The sequence below is a fragment of the Zingiber officinale genome, chromosome 9A (assembly GCF_018446385.1).
Source record: "Zingiber officinale cultivar Zhangliang chromosome 9A, Zo_v1.1, whole genome shotgun sequence".
In the NCBI taxonomy this organism is placed as follows: domain Eukaryota; kingdom Viridiplantae; phylum Streptophyta; class Magnoliopsida; order Zingiberales; family Zingiberaceae; genus Zingiber; species Zingiber officinale.
The window spans coordinates 107,534,861-107,545,917 of NC_056002.1; the positions used below are offsets into that span (position 1 = coordinate 107,534,861).

Consider the following 11,057-nt stretch of genomic DNA (forward strand, 5'->3'; position numbering starts at 1 on the left):
TGCTTCTAAATGCGTTTAGGAGCATTGCCAACGTTATAAGAACCTATAGGGTCACACACAAAGGACAATTAGATGAAGATTAGGTTCATATGATGAACCAAGAGGATTAGATTCATGTGATGAATCAAATTGGATTAAGAGTAATCCTAATTGAACTAATTGAGTTGGACTCAATTTGATTCATGTGTTCAATAAGTCTAATTTAGATTATGACTCATTGAATCAATTTAATTAAATGAATTAGATTCATTATATTAAATTGGCTTGAATCAAATGGTTAGATTAGATCAACCAAGGGAGAGAAGTGGTCAAGTTTGAGTTGACTTAAGTAGGAAGATGAAGAGTCAAGTTTTGACTTGACTTTGACTTGACCAATGCCACATCATCAAGGCTTCTTCATTTGGTTAAGTTTGACTTGACCAAATGCCACCTCATGGGAGTTACCAAGAGTTGTGACTCTTGATATTCCATGGGAGTTACAAGCCATAATGTGGCCGACCACTTAAGGATGAAAATTGATTTTTCATTCAAGTGAATTCATTCCATCTTCTTCCTCAAGCTCTTCTCTTCTCTCCCTCTCCTCCCTTGGTCGAACCACATAAGGTGCTAGCACACCTTTGTTTGGTCTTCTTCACCTAGTTTGTTCGTGTGGATACGCATAGAGGATCGTACACTTGACGATCTCGAGATCCAGCGAACCTTTGGACGAGCAGGATTGCGAAGGGCATCTCATCAAGGGTAAAATCTCTCAACCATATAGTTCTAGTGTAGATCTAGAGGTAAGAAACTCGTACTTGAAATTTTACGAAACTATTTTACTTCGCACGGATCTGGTGGCTTGGGGTTCGGGGTTTCCGCAACGCAAAAAGGCGGTTTTTAGGCCCGAAAAATCCAACATCCACTTCTTCAATAATATCTCTCATATATCTCATCACATAAAAATCACACTGTTTAGAATATGGTTGGCGAGGACCCTATGTTAAAAACAAATTGTAAATGTCTTATATACATGTTTAATTGTTTATACTTTAATCATAAGTAGACATGCATACCTTTATTACTTCCCATGTAACATGTTTTTTTCTCTTTTTTTCCTTGTTTGAATTAAACAATCTTATGCTCCTTTATACATCATTAAGAATGGACATATGAGAGTTTTACTGATTAAAAAAATGCTTAATAAAATTAAAATATGTACTCACATATCCACTACGTATTTTCAGTCCTCATCACGAATGCGATGACTAAGCGAATCCAACAAATAAATTGTCTCCTTATATGGATCAATGACTGTGAGAATCCAATGATAACTATACACAAATCACATAATTAGTGCATGCATATTTCTCAAAATAATAAATTAAAACTGATATTATAAGTCTTACTTACCCAACATTATGTGACACCAAAACTAGTTGATTTCTTGATGCTTGACTCAGCTTATCTGCCAAGACATTCATTGAGATAAATTGAGCACAACTTAAAACATTCATTAAATTTCACTATAGGCAACAAAGCCAATGAATAATATTGTCACTTCATAAATCAAGTTTCAAGAAAATTCCAGATAGAAGAGACCATTTTAGGAATATATTCTACCATTTTCTGTGTTTCTTGAGATAAATGGCTAACAAAGGTAACACCCAAGGAAAGAGCAGATAAATCAGAAAGACCATAATATCTTAGCTAAAAAAACCACCACATGTTGGATTAACGTCACTATTAGCAGCCTCTCTTAAAAAATATAATGCAATAATATTAAAAATTATCTCAAGACAAGCATAAAAAATATGACAAGCGGCTTACAAATTAGAAAAGAGTTTGCAGCGACAACATTCACAGATTTGAAAACATTTCCATTTTAAAGACATACTAGAATAGCTGCCAATATTATGCAGTCAACCATACCAAGGAAATTCATGAAAAGCTAACTAGTTGTAGATTCTAAATTATATTCAAATGCTTAAGTATAACTGTTAAGAAATATTAGTATTAATAGAATTATGGTGTAACAAGTTCAGTCCTGCATTGATATTTCAGTTTAGGATTGTATCCAACATTCTATGCATATCCATGTTAATATTTCAGTTTAGGATTATTGTGACATTTTTTGTACTCAGTGTGAGATACTTTACAGTGCTTCATCAATTTTGTCTCAATTTTCAATATAATTTGAGGGTTTGTTTTGTTATTGCATCAGTTAAGAATAAATAAGTTTATATATATAACCACAATAGAATGTTGCTTAAAGTTGCAATTTCGGATTTCATTGCTACAGATAACACAATGGCCAAAAACTATAATACTTGATTGAAATTCTAGACAACAGCAGTCACACTTGAGATGACTTTAAATAAAAGATATATTTAGAGAACATAAAACAAAACAGTTGTTTCAAATATGGCAAATAAAGCAAACAAATACCAAGGAAAAACGAATTATGTGGCAGAAGCTTACATTTGCTCTAATTTTCCATTGTTTACAAAATATCCATTATGTTTTGTTGACATTTTGTTTACTTGAAAGTATTCATCCTGCAAAAAACAACATATTCAATATAATCTTTCAATATTAAACTAGCAAAAAGAAGAAAACAGAATTAAAGACATCATTAATCAAATGCAAGATGGAAGACAATCTTTGATGCACCTTCTGATCCAGAACTTAAAAGGAACAAGCAATGCATACAAAAACAACTTGGTTGACAGACGGTAGGTAGGTGCTAGCTCAATTTCTGCACAGGATATATGCTGCCAGTCAGGGCCTCCTAATAAATGAAAAGACAAACATGACTTGAAATATGCATAGCTTATCATTAAATGTCAATCTCAAGAAATGTTTCTGAAATCGACAAGCTGTAGTTGTGGGCTAAAGTTGCTGCCCATGTTCAGTGTACCATTGAATCCATTGTCACTTAGCAATCTATCAAGGTGTCAAAGTTTCAGCATTAGGTGCCATTCAGTCAAGTATCCTCTGCTTTCACATCAAATAAAAACTCGCAAATCAATACTCACACTTGTTGCAATTGAGGCAAGCTGAATAGCTCGGCCAGAACCTGAACTGTTAACAAAACTAGATTATATTAGTAAAAAAATCAGTAATGAAGAAGCAAAATCAAATAAAGAAAATTATTCGAGAAACTTGAGCATATGTCAAATATTACCATTGAGAAAAATGAAACCTTCTAGCTGGTAGCATTTCCTTCAATAATTTCTCTCATAAATTTCATTACATAAAATCCACATTGTTTCACATCAGGTTGACAAGGACCCTATGTTAACAAAAAAATTATCAACGAATAATGCACATATAACTATTTTTTAATTAATCACAAGTAGACATATATGTGTATATATAATATAGAAACCTTTGGCAAAGAAATACATGTGCGCACTATAATTTTTTCTGGATCAGTGTTCATACTATTAATTCAAGCTAACAAACTGAAAGCACAGATGGATATACTTGAGCACAAAGAAGTTGTTAGTCATCCAAGAGGGTCTTCAACATTTATGAAGTGAAACTACAAACCATGTATCAACCATATATTTGTTAAGTCAGCACAATATTTGTGTTCAGTAGGTATTTGGACAAAAACTAACAAAAGAACAATATGATTTGATGATGATGATTGCTTCTCAGTTCTCTTATCTATTGATCTTTTTTACATTATTTCTAAAAAGGTGCCCAATTTCCATTAGGGTTCTTGAATCATTAGCTTAGGATTGATAATAAATAAATAAACACTGCTTAAAGCTAATCTTTTTAAACGGTACTCACCTCCCAACTCATGATTCTTCCCTTTCTCTTGCAGCTCATAGACCAGATCCACAATTCTTTTTTGCTCGGGAGTGCTGAATACTCCAGTATGTAGCTCGAGGACATTGAGGATATTAACGATCTTGTCATTAGCCCTCTCCAGGCATATGAAATCCTTCTTCCTGACAACATTCCTAAAGTGTATTTCTTCCCTCTGTTCCCATGAAAATCCCGTCTCCTTCTTTACAATCTCCCTTTTAACTCTTGCTGCTCCCTCAATCGAAGTTCTCCCTGACTCCTCCGTCTTTTCCTCCTGCGCTGCAGCCTCCTTGAGCTTGTCTTTTTGAGCCATGTCGGCCCAAGACATCCGGATTTGAGGGGACTCTTGCGAAGACGTCGGATCCGGGTCCTACCCAATTGGTTGGGCATCGGGAAAGGGGGCAGCAAAGCTAGCAGAGGCATAAGACGCCTGATCCTCCGTGGAAGTGGACCCGGAGGCTTCCGTGTCAGCTTCGGTAGCAAACCCTAAAGAAGAGCACCACCCCAGCGAACTAAGTAATCTAGCATTCTTCCAAAGGGAAAGGGATCAACAAATCAAGAACCGAGAAAGGAAATGCGATACTTGGGCGAAGGGAGTCGATGCGGCTTCGGACAGTGGCGGAGTAGTCGTCGCAGAGGGATCGGGTGAGGAAGTGGAAGTCAATTGGTGAGGAACTCGGCTGCGATCTCCAAGTCTTTTGGATCGAACTATTGGAGGAATAAATCGTCGTCCTCCATGAGCAGCTGTCTTCTTCATTCAACAAGACGAATAGGTTTTGAATCGACGGAGGAGTGCCACCTTTGGCGAAGGAGCAGCAGTGGAAGGTCAAAGGGCCTCGTCGAGCTCAGAACCTAGCTCACTAGGGAGAGAGGAGAGCACACAGTAGTGGATGGCGTGAAGAGATTATATGAGGAGAGGGAAAGAAAAATGGCTTAGAGATCGAGAATGTGAAGGGGAAAATAAGGCGACGAAAAAATTTACGGAGAGAGGGAAAGCAAAATTGTGAGAGGGAAAATGACAGAACAAATAAAGTCAAAGACAACGGTTTTATCAAAACTGTTGTCGTAGCCCCTAAAACAGCGCTTAAAGACAACGATTTTAGATAACCGTTGTAAAATGTGTTGTTGATTTTAAAAAAAATTACTCAACGACAACGGTTTTCACAAACCTGTTGTCTTTTGTATTTTATGGGAGCTCAAAGACAACGGTTTTTTCTAAAACCGTTGTCTTTTACCAATCATCTAAAACTGTTGTCTTTGTGGTGTTGTCGTTTAACATTTTTGTTGTAGTGATCCTACATTAAGAAAAAACCGGCAACGATCTTTGGATGATACAAATAGAGTAAAGAAGTCTATATTTTTTGAGTTATATTGGCCAAATTTAAATTTGAGAACAATTTAGATGTGATGCACATTGAAAAAATCATTTATGATGCTTTTGTTGGCACATTATTTAATATAGATGGAAAGTCATAGGATACATTTAAAGCAAGGTTAGACTTGCATGATATGAGGATTAGAAGTGAATTACATTTAAAGAAAGTTGGAGATAAATTTAGTAAACCATATGCAAATTTCACGCTAACATTGGAAGAAAGACGTGCATTTCATCAATTTTAAAATTTGTAAAGTTTCTTGATGGATATGCTGCTAATATATCTAGATATGTGAATGTAGATGATGGAAATTTACATGGATTCAAATCACATGATTGTCATGTCTTGTTGCAAAGAATACTTCTATCTACTGTACGTAAATTCTTCCCAAAAGATATATGTGGCACACAAATTGAGTTATGTGATTTTTTCAAAAAGATAACTGCAGGATTTTTACATATAGCGGACTTATATAAAATGGAGAAGGAAATAGTCTTCATAGTGTGTAAGATGGAAAGAATATTTCCTCTAGTATTTTTTGATATTATGGTTCATTTGGCAGTTCGTTTACCCCGTGAAGCTATGTTAGCTAGACCTGTTTCGTCACGATGGATGTATCCCTTTGAACGATATTTAGGTAGACTAAAAAAATATATTTGTAATAAAGCAATACCTGAAGGATCTATTGCAGAGGGGTATATTATAAATGAGGCATTAACTTTCAGTTCTTTATAAACGAGTCAAATTGAGACAAGATTTAGTAGGCCAGAATGAAACAAAGATATTCAACCAGTAACATGCAATTTAAGTGTTTTCTCACAACTAGCAACAGTGTTTGGCAACCAACATAATATGAAATTACCTTTGACTTTGTATAAGAAAGTATATTGGTATATTGTCAACAATTATAAAGAAGTTGACTAATATAGAAAGTAAGTTTTTACATTATGTAATTTTATTGTTTACATTTCATTATAAAATTATAACTTAAATATTTATTTTTGCAGTGAATATCTACAACTTCTATAACATAAAGTTCATTCACTCGTTCGGGATACATTAGAGGACTTGGAAGTGAGCCAAAGCCAGTTAGGTCCACTTCTTTAGATGTCATCTCCTTAACCAGATTAACTAATACCGCATTACGTGAAAAACTTGAATCCACCTAAGAAGAGTTAGTATCACCAAAGTTCAATTAGCATGCACTCAAGATGAGTTAGCATCAATGAAATCAAGACAAGATATGTTTGAACAAATTCTTAACCGATTGACACCTGGAGCATTAGATTCCTTGATCCATGATTCATCTTCGGTTCCATCTCCTCCTCCTCGTTCTTAGACTTTGATGTTGTGGATTTTTGGATATGAACAGGATGTTGCGAAGTTTATTTCTTGTAGACTTTGATGTTGTGGATTTCTAGATGTGAACTTCATGTTTTAAACTTGTTACTTGTTTGTACTTTATTTGTTGCATTACTTGTGTACTTTATTTGTTGCATTACTTGATGTTAGACATTGATGTTGAGTACTTGCATCTGTTTGTGAATGTTGCTACAGGTGTGAACTTATACTTGATGAAGTATGAGTTGTTTGTGAGTTTATTTGTGAATTTATTGTTAGAGTTAATATTGTATAAGTTTGTGAATATTGGTGTTATAGTTGTGATTATTGTGAATATTGTTGTTAGAGTTGTGATGATTGTGTGGGTTTGTAAATGTGTATACAGAGTATGTTGAAAATATTTTTTTTTAAAAAAAACAAAGGTTAGCGATGAAATCCTCGAAATTTGTCACTAACATTATTAGCGACGAGTTCAAATTCATCACTAACAACTCAAACATATCGAGCCTCATCGTAGGCGTTTGCGGTGAAATGAAATGGGGTTAGCGACGAATCATATTGTTAGCGACGAAAACTTAGCGGCGAAACAGTTCAAATTCATCGTTAATAACTTAAACATATCAATACTTATCGCAGGCGTATGCGGCGAAATGAAATGGGTTAGCGACGAATTAAGATGGCGTTAGCGACGACATTAGGAAAATCATAGCTAACTTGTTTGCGACGAAAAATTTAGATTCATTGTAAACAAATTTCTTAGCGACGGAAGATTTTAATTCGTCGCTAAAAATTTAGCGTTGATTAAAATTATTTAGCGACGAGTTAATCACGTCGTTAATTTATTAGCGATGAAACATAAAAATCGTTGCTAATAATTGTTTACGACAAGTTTATAACGATGATTCTAGCGATGAAAAGTTATCATCACAAATATTTGTTAGCGACGAACATTAATATGTTAGCGATGAAATATTTCATCGCTAAATATCAATTTTCTTGTAGTGTATAGGACTTTACTTGCCTATCATCTGATTAATCTTGATCTATTAAAACTTTTTATCTTATGTTTAACATGTGATCAACTTTGATCTACAAGATCTTCGTGTTTGCCAAATATATGGTCTTATTTGACCAGTCTAGACTTTCCATCCCATGTTTAATATCTGATTAATCTTAATTTGTCAGAAATTTATATTTATCTAACATCCGATCGCTCTTAATCTATTTAGACTTCTTTTCTTACATACCCATAAAATCAGGTCCTTCATGACCTATCAGAACTTTCAATGTTGCCAAGGATCCTCTTGTGTTTTTTATGCATCCATTTGTTGATATTCTTTAGTGTTAATATAGGACGATTGATTTCCAGCCCTCGTCACAAATGCGATGACTAAGCGAATCCAACAAATAAATTGTCTCCTTATATGGATCAATGACTGTGAGAATCCAACGATAACTATACACAAATCACATAATTAGTGCATGCATATTTGTCAAAACAATAAATTAAAACTGATATTATAAGTCTTACTTACCCAACATTATGTGACACCAAAACTAGTTGATTTCTTGATGCTTGACTCAGCTTATCTGCCAAGACATTCATTGAGATAAATTGAGCACAACTAAAAACATTCATTGAATTTCACTATAGGCAACAAAGCCAATGAATAATATTGTCACTTCATAAATCAAGTTTCAAGAAAATTCTAGATAGAAGAGACCATTTTAGGAATATATTCTACCATTTTCTGTGTTTCTTGAGATAAATGGCTAACAAAGTTAACACCCAAGGAAAGAGCAGATAAATTAGAAAGACCATAATATCTTAGCTAAAAAAATCACATGTTGGATTAACGTCACTATTAGCAGCCTCCCTTAAAAAAGATAATGCAATAATATTAAAAATTGTCTCAAGACAAGCATAAAAAAAATGACAAGCGGCTTACAAATTAGAAATGAGTTTGCAGCGACAACATTCACAGATTTGAAAACAATTCCATTTTAAAGACATACTAGAATAGCTGCCAATATTATGCAGTCAACCAAACCAAGGAAATTCAAGAAAAGCTAACTAGTTGTAGATTCTAAATTATATTCAAATGCTTAAGTATAACTGTTAAGAAGTATTAGTATTTAATAGAATTATGGTGTAACAAGTTCAGTCCTGCATTGATATTTCAATTTAGGATTGTATCCAACATTCTATGCATATCCATGTTAATATTTCAGTTTAGGATTATTGTGACATTTTTTGTACTCAGTGTGAGATACTTTCCAGTGCTTCATCAATTTTGTCTAAATTTTCAATGTAATTTGAGGGTTTGTTTTGTTATTTCATCAGTTAAGAATAAATAAGTTTATATATATAACCACAATAGAATGTTGCTTAAAGTTGCAATTTCAAATTTCATTGCTGCAGATAACACAATGGCCAAAAACTATAATACTTGATTGAAATTCTAGACAACAGCAGTCACACCTGAGATGACTTTAAATAAAAGATATATTTAGAGAACATAAAACAAAACAGTTGTTTCAAATATAGCAAATAAAGCAAACAAATACCAAGGAAAAACGAATTATGTGGCAGAAGCTTACATTTGCTCTAATTTTCCATTGTTTACAAAATATCCATTATGTTTTGTTGACATTTTGTTTACTTGAAAGTATTCATCCTGCAAAAAATAGCATATTCAATATAATCTTTCAATATTAAACCAGCAAAAAGAAGAAAACAGAATTAAAGGCATCATTAATCAAATGCAAGATGGAAGACAATCTTTGATGCACCTTCTGATCCAGAACTTAAAAGGAACAAGCAATGCATACAAAAACAACTTGGCTGGCAGACGATAGGTAGGTGCTAGCTCAATTTCTACTCAGGATATATGCTGCCAGTCAGGGCCTCCTAATAAATGGAAAGACAAACATGACTTGAAATATGCATAGCTTATCATTAAATGTCAATCTCAAGAAATGTTTCTGAAATCGACAAGCTGTAGTTGTGGGCTAAATTTGCTGCCCATGTTCAGTGTACCATTGAAGCCATTGTCACTTAGCAATCTATCAAGGTGTCAAAGTTTCAGCATTAGGTGCCATTCAGTCAAGTATCCTCTGCTTTCACATCAAATAAAAACTCGCAAATCAGTACTCACACTTGTTGCAATTGAGGCAAGCTGAATAGCTCGGCCAGAACCTGAACTGTTAACAAAACTAGATTATATTAGTAAAAAAAATCAGTAATGAAGAAGCAAAATCAAATAAAGAAAATTATTCGAGAAACTTGAGCATATGTCAAATATTACCATTGAGAAAAATGAATCCTTCTTGCTGGTAGCATTTCCTTCAATAATTTCTCTCATAAATTTCATCACATAAAATCCACATTGTTTCACATCAGGTTGACAAGGACCCTATGTTAACAAAAAAATTATCAACGAATAATGCACATATAACTATTTTTTAATTAATCACAAGTAGACATATATGTGTATATATAATATAGAAACCTTTGGCAAAGAAATACATGTGCGCACTATAATTTTTTCTGGATCAGTGTTCATACTATTAGTTCAAGCGAACAAACAGAAAGCACAGATGGATATACTTGAGCAGAGAGAAGTAGTTAGTCATCCAAGAGGGTCTTCAACATTTATGAAGTGAAACTACAAACCATGTATCAACCATATATTTGTTAAGTCAGCACAATATTTGTGTTCGGTAGGTATTTGGACAAAAACTAACAAAAGAACAATATGATTTGATGATGATGATTGCTTCTCAGTTCTCTTATCTATTGCTCTTTTTTACATTATTTCTAAAAAGGTGCCCAATTTCCATTAGGGTTCTTGAATCATTAGCTTAGGATTGATAATAAATAAATAAACACGGCTTAAAGCTAATCTTTTTATGCTGTACTCACCTCCCAACTCATGATTCTTCCCTTTCTCTTGCAGCTCATAGACCATATCCACAATTCTTTTTTGCTCGGGAGTGTTGAATACTCCAGCATGTTGCTCGAGGACATTGAGGATATTAACGATCTTTTCATTAGCCCTCTCCAGGCATATGAAATCCTTCTTCCTGACAACATTCCTAAAGTGTATTTCTTCCCTCTGCTCCCTTGAAAATCCCGTCTCCTTCTTTGCAATCTCCCTTTTAACTCTTGCTGCTCCCTCAATCGAAGTTCTCCCTGACTCCTCCGTCTTTTCCTCCTGCGCCGCAGCCTCCTTGAGCTTGTCTTTTTGAGCCATGTCGGCCCAAGACTTCCGGATTTGAGGGGACTCTTGCGAAGACGTCGGATCCGGGTCCTACCCAATTGGTTGGGCATCAGGAAAGGGGGCAGCAAAGCTAGCAGAGGCATAAGACGCCTGATCCTCCGTGGAAGTGGACCCGGAGGCTTCCGTGTCAGCTTCGGTAGCAAACCCTAAAGAAGAGCACCACCCCAGCGAACTAAGTAATCTAGAATTCTTCCAAAGGGAAAGGGATCAACAAATCAAGAACCGAGAAAGGAAATGCGATACTTGGGCAAAGGGAGTC

The 11,057-nt window shown here is 34.6% G+C and overlaps 2 long non-coding RNA genes across 2 annotated transcripts; both read right to left on the minus strand.

The window, feature by feature from the left end:
- Positions 1 to 1,267: 1,267 nt before the first annotated feature.
- On the minus strand, positions 1,268 to 2,690 carry LOC122018642. Its single transcript, XR_006121847.1, has 4 exons — positions 2,650 to 2,690; positions 2,458 to 2,534; positions 1,390 to 1,444; positions 1,268 to 1,310 (listed from the first exon to the last, which is right to left on the minus strand). It is a non-coding gene; the product is annotated as an uncharacterized LOC122018642 (long non-coding RNA).
- Positions 2,691 to 8,018: 5,328 nt separating this feature from the next.
- LOC122018904 lies at positions 8,019 to 9,349 on the minus strand. Its single transcript, XR_006121945.1, has 3 exons — positions 9,309 to 9,349; positions 9,117 to 9,193; positions 8,019 to 8,105 (listed from the first exon to the last, which is right to left on the minus strand). It is a non-coding gene; the product is annotated as an uncharacterized LOC122018904 (long non-coding RNA).
- Positions 9,350 to 11,057: the final 1,708 nt, after the last annotated feature.